Genomic DNA, 22,277 nt, shown 5'->3' with positions numbered 1-22,277 from the left:
ATATGATGAGTACATTTCTTTAAAAGAAACTGTGAAATTTCGTCCATTCCTGAAGATCTTTTACTTTCAAATTTACATATTACTTCCACTGTCTCTTGTGGGAAAGTTGCGGTAAACAAAAATGATCTACTAATATATTCGAGCAGCTGTAGTTTACTTGTGTCACTTGCAGTATGAAAACTACGAATAGTTGTTTTTCATACATAACTTAATATTTTTTTTGTGTTTTCATTTGGTTTTCCTAATTCATTGTTTATTATGTTCCACAATTCTTTGCTGGAATAGTTCTTTCTGGCTTCACAAAAGAACTCTTTTGTACATGGATGTATAATTTTCAAGAGTTTCTTAGTTATTTGTACGTTTGCTAAGATTGAACAGCTCTTTTAATGTCATACTGGAAATTCTAATGTCATTTGTAATATACCTTTTGTTATGTATGCTATTTATTTTTCCATTAGACAAAGGGAAAGCGCTTGTAAATAAATAGTTTAAATTTATGAATAAAATATTTGTACGTATCATTTACGTTAATTTTCACATTTTTGTCATTTATCAAATTTTTGTTTTCACGCAGATAGAGAAATTTCGCCATTTTGTATTCAATATATTATCCCTTCCCTAATACACCTACAGTTTGTAGGGTATCTTTGGAGAAACATGTCAAATATAAGGACTGTCCTACGTGATTATTGAATGCCATGTTTAGAATTTGAAATCTGTAACTATTTACATAAGGAACTGTAAAAATATTGTCAACTGAACTGCAGAAATGAGTTGATTCGAATATTGTTATACGTAAATTGAAACTTAATAATATGAAGAAGAATGTATCGTGGATTGTGTTTGAATCCCTAGTTTATATTAAAATCACCGCATAATAGAATTTACCATATCTGCCGAAACCTCACTTAACAGTTGCAAACCCAGAGTTTCGGAACTTATCATATATAAAATCGGCAAACTACTCGAATGCTACCATTATAACATCTATTTTATGATCAAAGATATATATTTATATCTCTGTCTTCTCTATTAACATCGTTATTAACCATTTCGAAACAAACATTTTGAATAAGGAAAAATTTTAATTTATTAGGTATTTTAGGTATGTTGACAATTGCCTGATTAACTACAAGAACAAAAACATTTTATTGGATTTTCTACAATACTGCTGCACACACTGCTGAAAGAAAGGGTTTAGAATTTAGGATTTAGATTTCTGGGCTCTTGGCATTTAGTCCCTCACGTTTTTGAGAGATGACGTCCCTCGGCGAGCACACTATCCGGGGAAAGGGAAAAAAGAAAGGATTGAGGAAGAAAGGAAGCGGCCTGGGACCTATAAGTTAGGTACCACCCCGGCATTTGCCTGGTGTGAATGAGGAAAACCCAGCAAAACCTCATTCAGGATGGCTGGCCTGAAAAAGCGTTTTACACTTTTTCGATCGAGTGCCCCTACCGGGAATCGAAACCGAGACCGCTCGGACCGAAGGCGAGAGCGTTAGCGACTACACTACGCGGGTGCTGAAAGAAAATGCTAACACAGTTTGCGTTATACGAAACTGGAGCATGGCAAGGTTCCTCAGCTAAACTTCATTGGGGAAGAATAAGTACATAGAAAAGAAAGAAAAAAATAGTGGACATGGGAGGATAAGAAAAAAACAAATTTAAAAAATAATAGTGAGGATTAGTGACTAGTCCCTCAGCAAAAAAAAAAAAAAAAAAAAAAAAAAAGACACATTTAGCATATTGCTAATAAGAAGCAATTTAAATCGCCACTGGAACTGCCCTTGGCTTGTATTTTTAATATTTCAATCACTGAAAAATATAGGAAATAAAGGACAAGATTAAAATATAGGACATATATAGGAGAAATATACACAGATTTCCAAAATATAGGAAAAGATAGGAAAAAAGGCAGTTGGGAGCCCTGCTTAGCCTCAAGGGCACAATCGAGAGACAACTGAGAGTATTCATGTTATTTTCTATTTATTATTATATTGTCTGTTGCTATGTATAGCTTAATGAAAATAAATTCTTTACTATTATTATTTTATTATTATTTATGTTGCTCAAATGATGTTTTCTTGGAGCACAAACAGCATTCTTTCCTGAGCATAAGCTACTGAAATAGCAAAATATTAGACAATTAGTGATTGTGCTACAGAGCGTTTAATTTTTCATTAATTAAGAAAGAACACTGCATATTAAAATGTTCACAGAGAAGTTGTTTTTAGTTATTTTCTGCAAGAAGATTGTGGATGTAAGAAATGTTTACGTAAATATTTTTGAGAAGTTGGGAGAACATGTGTGTTTTAATATTGCACGAATTGTCTGCCGTTAATAGTGATATATCTTGTAAATAATATGCTTACAATATAAATACTTATGATTCCTTTTTCAAATATAGAAGCCCTAGGGTGAAGATGTGTGCAAAACTCTACTAACTATATAAAATTTAAAGGTTCTTCTTCATATTCTCAACTTGAATGGTTCAAGAATGAACCCCCCTTTCCCCTAAGAATTAACACTAAGCACAGCAGCGGGAGAAGTGTTACTGATGAAAATATCAGAAAGAGTAGAAATAATTTAATATATTATTCTACTTACAGATTTCTATAACTCCTGAATTTTCTTTGAGCTTCCAAGCTTTCGACTTTCCCCTGGAGTCTTGGTCACGGGGGTTAAAAACAGGAAGAAAAAGAACAGAAACATCAGAGAAAAATGGAACGAAGTTACCAAGGGAAGAGCTGTGTTGTACGGAAACACTTTGTCAAGTACGTCAGTGATCAACAGATGAAGACGATGCAAACTAAAATATGGCCTAGTCAATTTGTGCGTCTTTCTTGTTCCTTGTTGAAAGGTTGCAAACTCAGGTCATTATTTTTATTGTCATGCCAATGCTGTGAAAATTTTGTAATTACTGCCTCCCATTCGTCACTTAACTATCCCTTGTCTAAATTTAATTTATTTTCCTTTTTTTAATGAATAAATACATTTTGAAAAACCAGTATCTCTACTTCATTCCTAGCTCCAAATAAAAGTTTTGAATCTTCTACCCTGTGTTTCGTTTCTTTTAAATGCTTCGATGAACCTGTCACCAGATATTCCGCTTTTGAATCTCTAATATGCTCCTTTACTCAGACTTTTAGATTTCTTTTCATTTTGCCTATATAACTCTCTTGTTCAACTGCATTTTATTTCATAAATACCCGATTTCTTATTGGGATCCGTGTAATACCTCTTAAATTGGGTAATATTCTTTTATAAAGTTTTGAAGAGCTTTAAAGTTATACGAAAACAGTATTGTGTATAGATTCCATTTAATGCAGTTATCAATCTGGAAAAAATAGGCAATACAACCAATCTTTTATCTCTTATGTCGGTTTTAGGTTTATCGGAACTTAAATTCCTTCTAACCTGATTATAGCAATTATTTAATAATGAAGCTGGATACCCATTCAAACTACCCGGTTTCATCAGGTATTCAATCTTTGTCTGTAAATCTGTTTTTAAAGAAGTAGGACGTATAGCACGCAAAAAGAAATTCTTTCAAATGTTAGCTTTGATACCTGCTCAATGTGCAGATTTATAATGGATGTACTGTGTACTGGCTGTGGATTTGTGGTAGACACTGGTGATGAACTTATTGTTATGCCTTCTTATTTTAAAGTCTGTAAGTAAGACTGCCGTCCTTCTCTTTCTTAACGGCGAATCTCAAATTGCTGTGAACATTGTTCAATTCTTTTAATAAGTAATCCAGTTGTGAATTATCCTTGTACAACAAAGTACTTCGTCAACATATCTATAAAATCAACCTGTACCAAGTTTCCGTTTTTTTCAAAACTCTGCTTTCAATCTTAAGAAGTACTAGATTCGCTAACAACGGTGATAAGGAGTTTTCCATAATCAAACCTTCCACTTGATGACATATATTACCTTCAAATCAGAAAATATTATATTTTAGGCAACATTCAAGAAGATTGAGAATTTCATTCACTTCTGGAGTACTAAAGTTTTTACTGGACAAAGTGTTAGTAACTGATTCGAAAATTAATTTAATATAGCACAATTTTTTTGAGGGAAGGGGGGAATATAAGATTAGTACTTCCTTCTAATTTCGAATAATAACCATAAATTATTTTCTGGCTCGTAAAGACACAAACATTAAACTGCATATGAAACACTGGCTAGAAACTCGTAATTTATTCAATATCACTATTCTTTCAATAAGTGTGTGGCCTAAGCGATAGTTTGTGTGCAGCGCACAAATTGTTTCTTTTAGCTTTCCATTTGATATTACTAACTGAATAATTAATAATTAATCTCCCGATCGCGGGAAAAAATTCGCCTTTCATTGATTTTAGCAAATTCTATAAACAAATGCTGCATTTTACTTAACACTTAACAGATTTGTTTTATGTTCTCCCCGCAAACTCTTGTTCTCAAAAGCAAATAGTGATGTTTTTCTCTAAAATTTGACTAAGTTCAAACCTCAACTTAAAACAGCCAATAACTCGGGATCCAAATGTTTGTACAGGAAAAAATTTAATGTGCTTACTGAGCATATCAAGGTCTATCTTATTTGCCAAGCTTGATACAGATTGAATGAGATCTGTAGATCGTGTACGATTACGGGGTGTTTCGTAACAACACCGACAACGTTTAAGAGGTGATTTCTAACACCTAGCTATGACAAAAAGTATAGACCACTTTGGGAGGTAGAAATGCTTTCGGCTTTATGATTAGCCGAATATTGATCGAAAAATACGAATAACAAAATGATATAACTTGGAAACGAAAATATCAAATCGAAATCGAGTAAAAGAAATGTATATTATTTTTAGTTGTAGATTCTATTAATGCACAATTGGATGTGGTACATGGGTGGCGAAGGGTGACCCCAATGAAACTGGATAATTCCTGGGGTATTTTATTAAAATTTAAAATACCCCAAGAATTCTCCAGTTTCTTTTGCAGTTCTTACTTGCACTACCCATGCACCACATCCAATTGTGCATTAATAGAATCTGTAACTAAAAAGAAAAGATATTCTCTTTTATTCGACTTCGATCCGATATTTTGTACTCCAGTTCGGCTGTTCTTTCACGATAAATTTTCACGATAAATTTTGGGTTGATCATAGTGCCGAAAGGAAGCATTTTGCACCCAAATTGGTCCCTTTTTTTTTGTCTTATCTTTGTGTCAGGACTCACATACCAAATATTGTCGGCGTTGTTTTCAAACACAATGTATATAATGTCCTTAGATTGATCTCTTAAAAGAGAAATCAAATGAAGAACTAGATGGAATAAAATTACTATATTGGTGCGAATGAAATGCCTACTCCAAGTGGATCATTTTCAAAGGTAAAAAAGAAAAAATGAAAACTTTAATACCTGGTTAATCAAAATAGTCGTCGTCTGCAACTACACACTTGCTATAGCACAGCCAACGATTGGATTCCGTCGAAACAAGTCTGGTGTCTACGATGTGAAGAAATCCTTAGCTATACATTGACGCTCGAACATCTGAAAAAGTCTTCCCTCCCAACAAGTGCTCGAGATGCTGAAAGAGATGGTGGTCAATGAGAGAAGAGTCATAAGAATGGAACAGATGAGGAAGGGTTTCATACTGAAATTCATGCTAAGTCTCCAACGTCCTTTGAGCAATATTTTATTCGTGCATTATCGTGCAACATGAGAACGAAATATCTTTCGAATATTTTTTCTTCGGGTAAATTTGTGGAACATTTTTGTCGCGTTCACCATTGTAACGAACCGCAGTGATGGTTTCGCCTCGATAGAGAAAGATATTATGTATCAACACCATCACAGATGATCATATCAGCGACATCTTCTTGTACGGGATTAGGGAACCATCCTGGACTTTGGTGTAAATCTAACCACTGTCATAACAGTTTACGATTATCGTAACATGTCCATTATTCATGAAAAGTGACAATCCGATGGAGGAAGCTTTCACGGTTATTTCTTACACTGAGAGAACTTAAAACCACCAGATAGCTACTCTTGTTTGTTGGTGTCAACTTTGTGGCACCCATGAGTCCAAATATTGCACCTTACCGATTGCACGGAATTGCCAGACGACAATAGTATGGTGTATACTTAACTCGTCTGGAATAAGACGAATACTTTTCCGAGGGTCCGCTTCCACACTGTTCCAGAGGAATTCATTCGAAAATGATGTTGATCGATGCCCACGACTCTCTCATTTTGTAATGCTGAGTAATCGGAACGATATTTTACAAACCAATGGCGAATAATGCATTTATTTCCCATTCCTGACCCACGCACACTGTTATATTATTATTATTATTATTATTATTATTATTATTATTATTATTATTATTATTATTATTATTATTATTATCAGTTTGCTGTCCCAGTTAGAAGTTCTAATAACATAAACATTCACTCGCAATTATGTGTTCTCCATGGTGCAATTTCATATGACCCTGTTCAATTACACACTGTCTGGCTAACTCAGCATTTTTGCTGGACGCGTATTGAGTTTATGACGTTAGATGCGTGACCTTAGTCCATCCCTGTATTGAGTTGTTGAGGTGAGTTTCCTACCAAACATCAAAGCCTTTTATCAGCACCAGTTTAATATAATTCGGAAAGTTCTAAAATACAGAATATTCGTCAGATAGAGTGTGGCAAATGATGAAAATATTTTGATTTAGGAGGAACAATCAGTGCGTTCCATAATAATCTTCACACCCAGTATCAATAATATTATAACTAGCAGAATGAATATATTTAGCACGGGAAGTATAAGATTTATGTTACGGAAAGTATTTGAAAGACATATACAATTTTTAGTGGCTTCAAAATGGCTATTGATGCAAGTTCGATTTCACTGGAATTATATACTGGAAACTCACACCCCCATTTATTTCTTTAGGAGTCATATTTCATAAAACTAAGTCTCATTGTCAATTCAAGTTTCATGGGGAATATTTATACAAAATTTTTAAAGATCTACACCCAATCTTTTCAGAGATCTAAAGAACAGTAACAAAACTCTCAAGGTCCCCTTTTTATTCTTTAGGAGTTGCATCTCGTAAAATCTCATTTTACCTGGACTCTAGGATACAGAATATTATTTCTACAAAATTTCGAAGTTTTAGTAGTTTCGGAGATCTGAAGAATATCAGAAAACCTATCAAGGCTTCATCCTTCTCCTTTAGGAGGTGAATTTCACAAACTTTCATCTTATATGCAATATGGGTAAAATGAGATTATTTCTGCAAAATTTCAAGGTGCCACTGCAAATAGTTTTGAAGATCGTAATGATTGAATCAACAGAAATAAGAGAATCTTATAGATCTGAAAGTTGAATCACGATATTTCTTTCTTCATTCATTTCCATTATTGTTAATTAGAAGGACTGCATCCAACGGCTACCGAATTTGAAGCAGGAAGTATTAAATTTAAAGTCCATTAATGTAATGCACACTCATGTCCAAAATTATTGTCGCATGTACAACGACTCACCAAAGGTGGTCGCCAACCCTGGTTCGGCTAATAACATAAGTAAATCTTTAGTGGCCGTAATTGTTCACACCTTAAAATATCTTCCGTAATTATATCCACTAGTATTCTCACCTTTTATACTGAAATTACAAGTCGATGATGAGTAGTAAATAATTTATTCGTTGATTCTCTTTTAACGTATATTCACACAAACTGTTTTGCAATCCAACATGTTAATTATGTCTCTATAAACAACTACCTAGCAACCAATTATACAATAATGTATATTTCTTACATATATTAAAAACATTCTTCTTTTGTTATTTTTAAATTAACATTATATCAGGTATAGTGCTTATGTAGAAGCACTTTCTGCCCAAAAATACAGGTAATTATCAATCGATACAAAGTATCTCGTTGTATAAAATGTCGCCCGACGACGGGACTGAATATAAAAGTTACAAGCGAGCTTGGCTTTTATATTTAAGAACCACTGGTCCGTTTATAATAATGATATTCTATTAATTACGTCCTTTTACATTTTGATCGACCCTCGTATATAACTTTATTAAGCTTCCTTTATAGAAATACATTTATAATAAATCTTTTATTTCATTAATATTTATCTTTTATTATAGAAACGTCGTCGCTTATTAATCTAATCACTGAAGGGTGCGAAGTCAAAAATTGTAAAAGTCAATTACATTTTAAAACATAAATCACAATGATCAATAGTTTCAATCATTATTAAAAACGATCATATTAAGAAAAAGATGTTTGATCTTTCCAGGGCGCATTATATAGTAATTATGTTAGATGATATTTTAAAATATACATTATATCAATAAGGCGTCATGATACAAAAGGATCTTATTCGAATAACATATAAGGTAGCTCATAAAGACAGCCGTCGAATAATTAGCTTAATAGAATGAATCTTATATTTAACATAACCTTTGACAACAAAGTTTCAACACAGATCAATATAATATAAATAACCTTTGCTTTTAATCAATTACGAATTGAATTATAATTCTTCACATTAACAAGAAAGAATTAAAATCATTTGAAAATTATCATTTGTTGAAACAGACATGATAAAGTATCTAAAAGTCATAAGGGTTGTTTTCATTATTAACATTAACACATAAATTTGAAAATAAATGTTGATAAGAATCTATAGCTGATATGGGCTCAACCCTTACTTCATCAATTGCAGTCAATTTAAATTCGTACCTGCATATGATTCTAATAAAGTACATTGTACTGCACAATCGTGATTATGTTCCGCGTTGTTATTTTGTACATGGATTGCGTCATTATCTTGATTTTGATATGAAGTGCCATCTCTTGAACTATGGTTACGTCTATCCATAGGATTTACGGTATTTCTAGAATTTCGCCATGTATTTCGACTATTTTTGAGTCTACTTCGATTAAGTGATCTGACATAATTATTGTCACGATTAATTAGGTTAGGTGTATTCCCAACATATCTTCGCCTATTTTGTCCGTTCTGATTGTTGAAATTTGCTCGACTTAGGTTATATTCCGTATTGTCTGCATTACGGATATTTAGATTCCGAACAGGTACAAGGTGATCTGAATTGTTTTTAATTTTGCCTAATCCTGCTTGATGATTCTGAGCGTGGTATTGAGTTTCATAACATTGGACAAGCGTTAATAGGTGATTAAGACTCATACACTGGGTAGAAAACAGGATCTGTTGTAGTTTAAACGGTAGCAAATTTCGAATTGATGCAATTACTCTGGATTCCGATTGCAACGGATTTACGACTTTTAATTCGTTATATGTATTTACGACAAAATCGACAACAGATTTGTGCAAACGAGGATTAAAAGGTTGGTTTCTAATCGTGGCATCTCTGTTTGCAAGCAAAAAATCATTTTCGTAATTTGCAATCAGCGCTGCTTTGAATTCCTCATATGTATTGATGTGATCTCGTACTGCTTTAAACCATAAAGAACATGGTGGGAGTAATAAATGAGGGATTAGTTTCATATATTGCGATTTATCTATACACATTATATTGCACTCATCTTGAAATTTTTCTAAGAAAGAGGTAGCATTTTCATTACATTTACCACTAAACTTACTCATAGCACGTATTTCACTCATCTTTACACTTAACTTTACCTTCCTTTCACCATTTCGTGTTCGTGTTGAGTGACAATTTTTACCTACTGCATTATCTGTGGTTCCACCATCTCTTTTCCGCCCATCTTTATTTCTTGAATGAATTCCTTCCAAAATAATGTCCTCATCGGATGGATTACTTGAAGATGAGATAATATGAGGTCCACGTTGATCTGTTACGGGTGAATGCGAGGTCATCTCTTGAGAACAAGGGAATTCCGAACGATCATTAGTCATGTTATTGTAATATGCGTTGTCCTTAATCTGCAACGTCCTAATTTCCTCTTGTAATGTAGATATCCACTGAGTATTCGCACGTATTTGGTTAGAATTATCCGTAACCTGAATCTTTTGTTGCCGTACAGAAGATTCTATTACTTCCAAATCCTTTTTTACACAATTGACTTCTTGGATTACATGGTTGTAATTATCCTGGCAATCTTCTGATACTCTTTTTAACTTTTCATCAAATTGTAATGTAAGGTCTTTCACCGCCTGGATCACAGATTGTTTCGTATCTTCTGAATTTTGGTCTATTTGCTCCAACCGTCTACTTAATTCCTCGTACTGTTTACTGGATTCCTCGGATTTCTGCTGAACCGTATGCTTTAATTCTTCCGACATCTGGGCTAACTTTTGTTCTTGTCGCTGTAAAGCCATTAAGATTTTGTCTTCAAATGTCAACACTTCAGGTACAACAGGAGCTGTATTTTGTTCGTCGTTACCACTGTCACCAGTTTCTTTCTCCATTGCCTCACCGAGCATAATTTTTCTTGTGATTATTTTACCACTCCTAAGTATAGTTAAGTTCGTAGACATGAACCTTATTACTGAAGTAAATTCACCCCTTACTTTGTACTTCAGGATATGAATTTACAAAGCTCCCGGGTGAGGTAAACCAAAATTTTACAACGACTCACCAAAGGTGGTCGCCAACCCTGGTTCGGCTAATAACATAAGTAAATCTTTAGTGGCCGTAATTGTTCACACCTTAAAATATCTTCCGTAATTATATCCACTAGTATTCTCACCTTTTATACTGAAATTACAAGTCGATGATGAGTAGTAAATAATTTATTCGTTGATTCTCTTTTAACGTATATTCACACAAACTGTTTTGCAATCCAACATGTTAATTATGTCTCTATAAACAACTACCTAGCAACCAATTATACAATAATGTATATTTCTTACATATATTAAAAACATTCTTCTTTTGTTATTTTTAAATTAACATTATATCAGGTATAGTGCTTATGTAGAAGCACTTTCTGCCCAAAAATACAGGTAATTATCAATCGATACAAAGTATCTCGTTGTACATGTCTACAAATATGTTTTTATAGGAATATAATTCGCCAGGTATTTCTTATAATGTTAGTATGAGTATAATCGGCAAAAACATGTATGTGGCATATTTCATGTCAAAGAGCAGTAGATAAGAACAATAAAACAAAATAAAACTTGCTTGTCCATTTAGCAACATTTTGTTTTACTCATTCTAATTTTCATTTTTTAATTCTTTCCCTATGGAATTCACCAGAATAATTTACCACAATTTGAAATTTCCCGATTATACACATAGTATCAGTATTAAAAGTACCCTGCAAATTATATTGTCCCAAGAAGACAGTTATAGATATGCGACAATCATTTTGGACATGAGTGTACATTGAGAGAAATGATACACAAATAAAACTGCATTTTTTGTCAGATTTTCCAATCTTTTCGAAAAAAAAAATAGTTTTGTTTAAGTCGATTCAAAATTCCAAATATTTAAAATCACTATTTGGAAGTAACTTTCTTTACTGTTAATTTTTTTTTTTAATTTCGAATATATAAACAGAAGATATTTTCGAACTAAACGTCAGTTAGGGGTAAGTGCCTATTTTTCTTTCTTTTTTCACACACCACATGGATGAACATAGGCTTTAAAACTTCCTTAATACTGAGTAAATTATTTGGTTCCAAATTTGAGTTACTGACTTAAAGAAGGAAAAATATTAATCGTGTTCATTTTTCAAAGGCATCCATTTTTGATGAAATTTGGTATTTAATAGACTTTTACTTTTTTTCATATATGGATATGAAATATATAGTTAACTCTTTTAGTTCCAAAGCTATGGTAGTCTAAATTTAGGCTGCACTTTTGAATCCTATATCAAATTGCTGTTCAAACGTTCTTTCTGTGTGTTTCCTCTATTGTTCTTAACTGGCTAGCAATACGTATTTTGTTGGAAGCCTAATTTGTCTAAGGTTGGTGACTTTTCACTTACAGAAGCTATTTGATGCATATTTATTATTGAAAAAAAAAAAAAAAAGTTCCTAGCTTGCATCCCGAATACGATAATCATAAGAAGACACTGTTTCAAGACTTCTGTTATCCTTTTCCAATTCATCTTCTGGTACTATAGTAATCACTAAAATACTGAAAAAATGAACCACAAAAGCTCTGAAACAGTATGTTATGATTCTAGCGTTCGGAATGCGAGGTAGGAGCATTTTTTTTTTTTTTTTCTAATGATGGATGACTGTTCGTGTTCCTCCTTCGGTAGGATTCCATTCACTCCAGGATCATCTTCATTTATGGTCCAATGAAGATAACAGCTTTGAAATTTGCCTTAAATAGCTTGGGAAATAGTGTCGAATGTGTTAAGGTTCAAATTTCCCAATAAAAGCGATGAAAATTGTTTCATGAGATCCACTTATATATGCTATAATGAGAATACCTGAACGTTCACTAATGTCATACTTGACATTGTGTCTTCCGATAGAGAACCAGTTCTTTCTATGATCAGTGCGCTACCGTGTTCTTATTGTTCTAAAGATAAATATAACAATAAAAATTCGTAAACCCTACCTGGAGACCAATTAGGAACGCCACTATTTTCAAATAACTTAGTGTTCTTGATCATATTTCAAGGCTTGTAGCAAGATACAAACAAGCATGGAAGAGATTTTTCTTTCAGATACATGGAATGGGCTACGGAAGAAAGCATATCATAAAAGATGCAAATCCAGGAGTCGTTGGTGTTCTATTTTAACTGATAGCAGCTTTTTACATGAACGGTACACCTCCTCCTCCTCCTCCTCCTCCTACTACTACTACTACTACTACTACTACTACTACTACTACTACTACTACTACTACTAATAATAATAATAATAATAATAATAATAATAATAATAATAATAATAATAATAATATTAATAATAATAATAATAATAATAAAGAAACATGTGCTAGAGTGGCATTTGCTAACAACTTAACAAAATTTAATTATCAAGATAGTTTGAACAAGTATGATGAAAAGAAAGTTTGAGGAGAGAAAGATGATCTTTTTCATTTAGTTTAGGATAATCAATTGATAAGTCATTTCCTTCCATCATCTGATAATTCTCTGTATGAGCTAAGGTGAAATTACATTCATTTCTAATTGATACGATAGGATACATACCTATTAACAGTCAATATAAATTTCCACACGTTAAAATCCAAAAATATAAACTGTTTCGAGGCATTGCTTACTTCTTCGTCAGCGCATCCAAAATTGGTCAGTTGAGTGTTTATTTGCAATCTTACATAGAAGTACATACCAAAGACTTCTCTCTACCCAAAAAACAGAAGGAAATATTATTATCGAACTACAAACTTATCTTATCACTTTATTCTACAAGATGAACAAGTAGAAAATTTCATACATTATGTATTTTATGTAGTAACAGGTTTTCTTTAGGCATGCTAAGGAATACCTCGAAACCGCTCACAAATTTTGTAATTTTAGATGTTTAATATACGTGATAAATTTTATTTACTGTGAAATTGCATTATTTACTTTACATTAAGATATTTCAATAATCAGAAAAGTTTATTTTCTTTATGATCTTCTAAAAATACTAAAGATTTCAGTATTTACGTAACTCAATTTACTCATTTTTTATTATTCTTTTTAGTTTAATGTCCCATCGAGGCTGAGAGAGACGGTGAAAACGAGATGGATTATAATAGTGAAATGACGAAAATGGAAGGAATCGGGAGTAACCCGAGAAAACCCACGCACATGGTGTTTGCCAACCACAAAGCCCACTTGGCGGGAGTTGAGATTGAACCCGGAATCCTAAGCGTCAGAGGTGAGCATTCTACCACTGAGCCACCGCGGCCCATTACCTACATCAAAACTTATACTGAGTAACGATTAGTTGAAGGAAATGGACCATAAATGAAAGTAAATCATGGAAGAATGTATGAAATGAAATGGTAATTATAGTTTAACGACCCACGATTATGTCTTTTAAGCTAAAGGAGAGGGATAATTAAAGAAAAAGAATGATTATGAAATTAAATTTTTGTGCTCTTTCATCGGGAATCGAATTCAGAACCACGTACATGAAAACCAGAATATAGAAAGAGTTTATGGAATCAATACGGGGAGAAAATAGGAGAACACCGGGAAAATTACAAACACGGTGCTATTCACTACTTCCCCATGCCGTAAGCGTCAGTGGATCACCGATAGGCAACTAGCGACATCTCGCCAAAAATCGGAAGCTGCGCAGCGACGGTCTGTGGTGGCCCCACTTCCATTTTGAAAATTATACCACCAGCAGCAGAGACGGGACGAAACGCAATGAACCACAAAATTACTCCCCCAAAATATGTTAAATCGCCTATATGCGTGACTTGTTTATAATAAGGTAAATCTACAAACACTCAAAAAAAAAAAAAAAAAAAAAGAAAAGAAAGAAAAAGAAAATAAAAGTACACCGTGGTAGGCGCAAATCATCAACCTTATGATTACTAGGCACGTGTTTTTCCGACTTCGTCAGAGAGACGGTGAAGAAAACATTCCTTGTAGAGGGATAAATCGTTAACGTCTTTTTATTTTGAGTAATCAGAGTGCCCCTTTAACCGTGTATGTTCGACGATAACCGTTTGGGATCAGGTAAAATGCGTCCACCATTTAATTTTACCTGTATAACAAAATGACGCGCATCTATTTATTTCATAGTTCTCCCATATTCACTTTCTAGTGATCGGCGACATTTGTTATCTAAATTCATATAATTATACACACTCATCTCAAGATTTTTCACTTGATGATGTAGAGGCAGGGGTTACTTTTGACCCCTGGAGCTCACTTTAGGAACAATTCTCAGGAAAAAATAATATATAATAATAACCGTATGCACATCACTAGCGATAGTTCGTGTTGGTCCCTTCGCGATTCTCCTTGACGAATCGAAGGAGTGTGGACCAAAATGAAGTCCTCGCTGCTACGCGGTGGTAACTTCAATATCCTGACTCTAGATAACTGTTTCGACTCGAAGAAACTCTGCCGCCAGTGGCATACTAGCGGCAATCCTTCGACGCGTCGCTATATCGACGATCGACATTTACTGGCAAGTGTGCTACTAAGTGTTGGTGACGTTTACGGCATAGGGTATTTTGCATGTCCCTAGAGATTAATGTTCTACCATCTGCACAATGTTCTTAAAATAATTTTTACTTGAGAAGTAAATTAACGAATAAAATTTAAAATTTTACTGGGGAATTGTTTTACTCTTACTATTGTATATACACACTATTAACAGTATATGTGAAAAATATTGTTCTAGTTATATAATTTTATATTAAATAACTATTATTGAACTGTTACAAATGTTAATATTTTTATCAAACAATCTTCTTTCGATAGAATTTTCAGGTAATTTTGTCTATGTAAACTGAAATTTTGAGGTAAAAATTCTGACTTAAAACTAAAAAAGAATTTTCCTACATTGCATTTCTGGAAACAGCAGAAGACTACCCAATATTTCAGATGCATACATGAGTACAGGGCCGTATTCAACATCTTTGCGGACGCCCGGTCATAAAAATGCCGACTCCCAAATCAATAAATACTGGTATAGAAAGTTTGAGATAGTAACTGATCATGACACCAAGCTGATGATTCAACCAAACTCAAAGGTAATACAATTTTGTCATAACAATCGTCATCATCATAGGTATTTTGCCATTATTGACAATTAACATGCTGCAACTGAGAGCTTCCATGCTCCACGGTCTTCCGCTAACCTCTTCGTCTTCACGTACAATGTTTCTACTTTGATATCGTCCATTAATTGTAATCTCCTTCACCATCTCCCTCTCTTTCCTGCCACCATACCCTCTATCTCATCCCTCATGACACAGTTCCTTTTTATTCAATGTTACAATCAGTTTCTCTACCTCTTCTTAATACCTAATATCTAAAATTGTTCTTTTCTTCCCTACCATTTCTAACACCCTCTCATTCGTTTTCAGCTCGACCCAGCTAATTCGCTCCATTCTTCTCTTTCTGTTAACAAACTAGGAAAAAATAGAGTAGTAGTTTCCCATTGCCCTCCACCTCACAGTAACCCAACCGTTAAAGTCACTCTGACCAGGCCTGGAACTAATGTCCAAATTGCCACATCAATTGGTCACAACAATAAACCACTTTTTTTTAAATCCAATGTTCTCGGGATTGCTGCCAGAGTAGGCGTGGCCACTTACATAGGTGAAACAGGAAGGAACATTGAAGACAGAATGAAAGAACACCAGCGACACACCAGACTTAAACAACCAGAAAAATCTGCAATAGCTGAACACTGCATACAATACAATCATACGGCCATGTGGGACCAAATTGAAGTACTAAAGAAAAGTAAACAGTTCTGGGACAGGAAAATACATGAATCTTTATTCATCTGTACATACAAGCCATCCATCAACAGAGACGAAGGTTATCATCTACCTGACATCTGGTTCCAGCTTCTCAGTACGAAAAGAACCATCAGCCAATCAGAGAGCAGTTTCCACCAGCAAAATCAGAGCACGCCATTGGCCAACTAAAACAACCAATAGGAACACAGCGAATCTTAAAGACCACTATATAATCTGTACGACCAGCACACTTCAACACATAGCTCTGAAGATGTTGCCGCTGTATGGTAACGAAAGCTCAGCACAGCAACACCTACTCTGGCAGCAATCCCGAGAACATTGGATTAATAGTAGACGCCAGCAAAGCTTCAAGATCACTTTTTTTTTCTCTTTTTTTTTTATTTTTTTATTTTTTTTATTTTTTATTTATTTATTTTATTTTATTTTATTTTTTTTGTGCTGGTGAGTGAGTAATAAGTTCTGAAAACTAGGTATGTCTACAAGTTAATCAACAATGGAAAAGTTTTGAAAATATATCGAAGTATCCGTGTCGACAATGGAAAAAGAGAAAATTTCTGTTATATAACAGCGAATGTGAGTACCTGTCCGGTAGCATCATGCTATAACTACTGAATCAATCGAAATCATATTGGTTATGATTATCAACCTTAGTCCCTCCCCCTCCAAGAATCATATGACATTAAATTGAGTAAATAGAACCCTAAGGGAAAGAGAGAGAGGATAATGATTTATGCGAAAAATTGAGTATCTCACGAGCACGTAAAGTTAGAAAGATGAAACTTGGTATATAAACTCATAAGAAATAAATGTACTTAGCTCACAGCATTTTTGAAAATTTCCGTTTTAAGGAAAAAGGGGGATATCTATCTATATAAAAATGTACGCACTTACGTGTGTATGTTACAACATGACTAGAACATCTGGAAAAAATTGAACTAAATATATGGAAAAGAATACTGTGGAGATAAGACACATCTACTACTCCTAGGGAACGGAAAGGAGAATAAGTGTAAAACTAATTAAAAATCTACCGATATTAGTGTTGAATGAGTACTTTTCGAGGTCGCTGAGATGAATAGTGGTACTCTCGATGACATTTAAGCCAAAGTTCAGGGAAGAACAGTTATGTCAGGTGACCTGGAAATCGACAGAGCAACGCCGAAGGGTTTGTTTATTATTATTTATTCCGCCGTTTCTTTGTTTTCGTCAGGGGCAACCTTGTTCCTTTCTTTGTTTTCAAAGGAAAAATGCCAAAGGTATTGCTCTTTGTTCTAAATTTTATTGTTCGTTGCTGGGGAAATTGATGAGGGAAACACCGAAGGGATTACTTTTTTTATTTGTTATAACTCATTTCTTCATTGACACGAAGACATGGATATGGCAATGTGAAAGGCGTTGTTCGTTATTTATTTCACACATTTCTATTTCCAAAGGGACAACACCGAAGAAGTTATTCTTCACTGCATAATTAGTTTTACTTGGCAACACCCGAGAATTGACAGAGGGTATGCTTACAAGACATTGTTCTTTGTTATTTATTTCACTTAAAAAAATAAAATAAAATAAAACAAAGGGGAAATTGCAAAGGCAGTATTCATTTCGCTCAACGTTGTTCGTAAATTGACAGGGGTAACGCCAGAGACTTTTTTTTTTTTAACACGAAGGCAAGGCGACGGCAATGTTGAAAGGCATTGCTGTTCATTATTTCACTCGTTTCTACGGTGTGGGGACGGAACGGCAAAGTCGTTACTCTTAACTTTCTTCTTCTTATGTCTGTCAGCTGGTCTGGGAATCGAGAGGGATGGTAACCTCAAGGTGTTGTTCTTCATTGATTATTTGACACATTTCATTACTTTCAATCAACATGTGAAGGCGGCAACGCCGAAGGTGTTGCTTTTCAATATTTATTTCACTCATTCCTTTACTTTCAACGAGAATGTGGGAACAGCAACACCAAAGGCATTCTTCTTCGTTATTTATTTCACTCGTTCCTTAACTTTCAATGAGAATGTGGGAACAGCAACGCCGAAGTAATTTCTCTTCGTTATTTATTTCACTCATTCCTTTACTTTCAACGAGAATGTGGGAACAGCAACGCCGAAGTAATTTCTCTTCGTTATTTATTTCACTCATTCCTTTACTTTCAACGAGAATGTGGGAACAGCAACGCCGAAATTGCATGAAACCTAATCTCCTAGAGTAAGTCAGGTGACATGAGAAAGGACGCGCGTTACCATTCGTTATTTATTTAACTCATGTCTTTACTTTTAAATTTCATAAATCTTATTGTATCTGTGCATCATGTCAGCTGGCCTAGAAATCAACAGTTGCACCAAAGCCCAAGGCTCTGTTGTTCGTTTTCTATTCCATTCACTCCCTTCCTTTCAACGAACGCGTGGGGACGGCAACTCTGAAGGCATGAAGAGTGAGGAGCAGGATTAGGAAGGGGGTGATATTACCGATTTTGATCATTACATTTTCATTGAAGTACGTGTTCTAAGGAAGAAGGGGTGTAGGTATTTTCCACAAACTAATTCTCCCCCTTTGAAAACGGAGCATTTCAGCCAATAATACATATAAATTCATAAAGAAAATGTTAAATACTTCTTCCTAGATAAGTAGTTTCTTGTTACTTGGATATTTGGAAATGTTAAAATCCTATGTCATGTCCATATGCGCATAAATTTCTGAAACTTCCTTCAATAGAATACAAAAAACACTGATTCGACAAAATTTCCCGCCCCTAAAACTTGCCGTCCCGGGCCATGGCCGATGTTGGCTCACTCGTAAATAAGGTCCTGCATGAATATCTTTCACGAAGAACATAGAGGCTTAATATATGTTATGCAGAAGGTTTTTCACATACTATTTCTTATATGAGTGCAACCCTTTAAATTTTTTGTAAAGTATTTTTCGAAGGGACCTCAGTTTAATGTACTGGATTTTATGTGAGAAGAAAAACACGATTATATTACTGCCTCATTAAATTCAAGTTTAGCACACACAATAGCATTACCTGTTTTAAACAAACTACGCTAATCACTATTCCAGATAAATGATAAAATTATTCTAAGCGATAATCTTGATGTATCTTAAGCCTTATATACAAAACCAATATCGGGGCCAAGTGAGGATCACCGTTGCCAAATCAAACTTTATGATATTTTTTTATTCTCAAACATGGACGAAACTTATAAACGGACATTTCGGTATAGTATAGGAATATGTAGTAGCACATTGTTATTCATGTGTATATTTATTTATTTATTTCTAGACACAACAGGCTACATAACCCAATTACAGTGTCCGTTACATGTATTAAGCAACTATCGCACATTCATACATTCATATTATAATACACTTATAATTATAATGTGGTTGCAATATCATTAATGTTCTTTCATCTACAATTATTTCTTATTATATTACAAAGAACTTCCTTGAATTGACTTACGCTGTTACTACTAATATCCAAATCTATTGTGTATTTTGTTAACCTATGTAGGTTGTACTAAAATCTCCATACTGGTGACTTCTTGTTTGCGTTCGTGTGTAATCTGTCGCAGTAAAAGAAATTGAAAATTGACGAGTTACATTTGTAGGAGTGCGTATTTTAAATTTTTGAAGTAAATCGGTTCAGTCGATATTAAATAACTTGTACAGAAACAACATATCATGCATTATTCGTCGCTGTTCTAGACTTAATGTATTAAAGTTTAATTTAAAGATTGACTATTGTATGTCTTCGGATATACTTGTATCTCCCTATATGTCAAGTACCTTAGATATTTATTTTGATTTTTTTCTATATTATTTATATTTGTTTTTGTGTGAGGGTTCCATATAGTGGCTGCGTATTCGAGTTTTGTACGAACGTAGTGTTCATATAGCTTTCGGATAGCGGTAATACTACTAAATTCTTTACTGATGTTGATGATGAATTCAAGGTTTCTGTACGACTGGTCAATCATGTGATTTATCTGATTGTTAAATGTGAAATTTCTGTCATACACCACCCCTAAGTCCCTGACTATCCGAGGTTGGTAAAGTGATGCTATTCATCTTATACGAAAATTTCTGAGGGGTTTTGCGATTTGTAAAGGACATTACATTGCATTTGCTAATGTTCACGTTTATGATGTTCTCTTTGGACCATTCCATCAGTTCATTCAAGTCATTTTGAAGCATTTTACAGTCATTTAATGTTTCTATTGCCATGAATATTTTAACATCATCTGCAAATATCAGCGTGTGAGAGTTTAGTATACTCCGCGGTAGATCATTGATAAATAACAAAAACAACAATGGCCCTAAATTTGACCCATGTGGCACCCCTGATAATTGACATACTCCTGAGACTTACAACCTTTGTACACGACGAATTGTTTTCTGTTTTCCAAGTAAGATTTAAATAGATCAATAAGTTCGCTGCCGAAGCCAAATTGTTTAAGCTTGCTGAGCAATCTATTATGATTTACGCTGTCGAACACTTTCGCGAAATCTATGTATATTTCATCTACTTTTTCCCCCAAGTCTAGTGTTTTACTTATAAAGGTAGATATTAGAGTAAGATTTGTGACCGTTGACCTGCCTTTAAGAAAGCCATGTTGTGATTCTGATATAGACGGCCGCACGTGTGCTATTATCCGCTGGTGTAAGACTGTTTCATAAATCTTATCAAGGGATTGAGATGGGCCTATAGTTTTTAATTTCTCTCTTATTCGATTTCGGGATAGGTGAAACTCTCGTTGTTTTCCACTCTTTAGGGAATTTTTCAGATTTAATTTTCAGGTTAAATATGATTTTCAACAGTGTTAGGAAGTGATCTATACAACCTTTTACAATATAGCTTGGGATTCCATCGGGACCTACCGCTCTTTTGGATTTCATCTTTCTTTTATATTATATTTCTTGCATTTCTATTGACGATATATGGTACGCAGTATATTTAGACCGTAATCTACCCACACTGACTGTTCCGTTGTATTGTCTTTACTTTTGTTGTATACAGACTGAAAGTAGTCCGCAAACTCCTTAGCAATTTCGTCATCGTTGTTTATTTCTTTACTATTATTAGATAAGAATTCAGCATTTAAATGCCGTGTTTTACTGTTTACAAAATTCCATAATTCGGATGGATTTTGTTCTAATGACGCCTCGGACATTAATACAAAATTCTTATACGCATTCCGTACCTCATTTTTAATTTCTCTCCGTAATCTGTTGAACCCTTGTTGATGGAAACTTTTATTCCCCTGCCTCTTTTTTTATTTTCCTATGATGATATGTTTTCGATTTAATTTTCTTAATTATACCCAACGTGAACCACGATGGATAGTTTTGCGGGGGTTTTGTTTTCTGTGGAACACAGTGATCAAATATGCTACATATAGTGTCGTAAAAGCATTTAACAGCTTCGACTACATCACTGCATCCTGTAAGGTAGTCCCAGTTCACCCGCCCAAGTTCAGTGTAAAGTTTTCTTTAAATCTGCCTTTCTAAAATTATATCCCGTCACATTTCGCTTAGATTTTGCTTGTTTTAGACGATCCACGATCCAATTGTAATTCAACGTTCAAAGTTGGGTGATGTTCATCTTCTTTTACAAAGGGATAAGGTTCTTTGCTGACTTTTACGTGGTCTAAATTACTTAGAACTAGGTCAAGAGTTTTACCGAACTTATTGTGTACATTATTAAATGACTGTAAATTGTTGAATGATATGAAATTTTTAATGCATTATAGTTTGGCCGGAATTTTGAGATAACTATTGTAGTCATTGAAATTTCCGTCTGATAAATTGAAGTCACCAAGTATGAGAAGGGTACAACCTAATGGACATTTTGAATCAATTAAGTCGAACACTTCCTCATATTTTTCAATAGGTGACTCCGATATAAAGTATACTAACATAA

General features: G+C 34.1%; 1 long non-coding RNA gene across 1 annotated transcript in view; it reads right to left on the bottom strand.

Annotated features, from left to right (window-relative positions):
• Positions 1-5,664, bottom strand: part of LOC145663588 (uncharacterized) — a 135,061-nt gene extending 129,397 nt beyond the window's left edge. Inside the window, exon 1 of the long non-coding RNA XR_014127190.1 lies at positions 5,397-5,664. This is a non-coding gene — a long non-coding RNA (uncharacterized LOC145663588). The remainder of the gene's footprint in view (positions 1-5,396) is intronic.
• Between the last annotated feature and the right edge of the window lie 16,613 nt (positions 5,665-22,277).

This window comes from Thermobia domestica, chromosome 11, assembly GCF_964235325.1.
Source record: "Thermobia domestica chromosome 11, izTheDome1.hap1.1, whole genome shotgun sequence".
Lineage (NCBI taxonomy): Eukaryota > Metazoa > Arthropoda > Insecta > Zygentoma > Lepismatidae > Thermobia > Thermobia domestica.
Note: the sequence above shows the minus strand (reverse complement) of the source record. Positions and strands in the feature narration are given on the sequence as shown.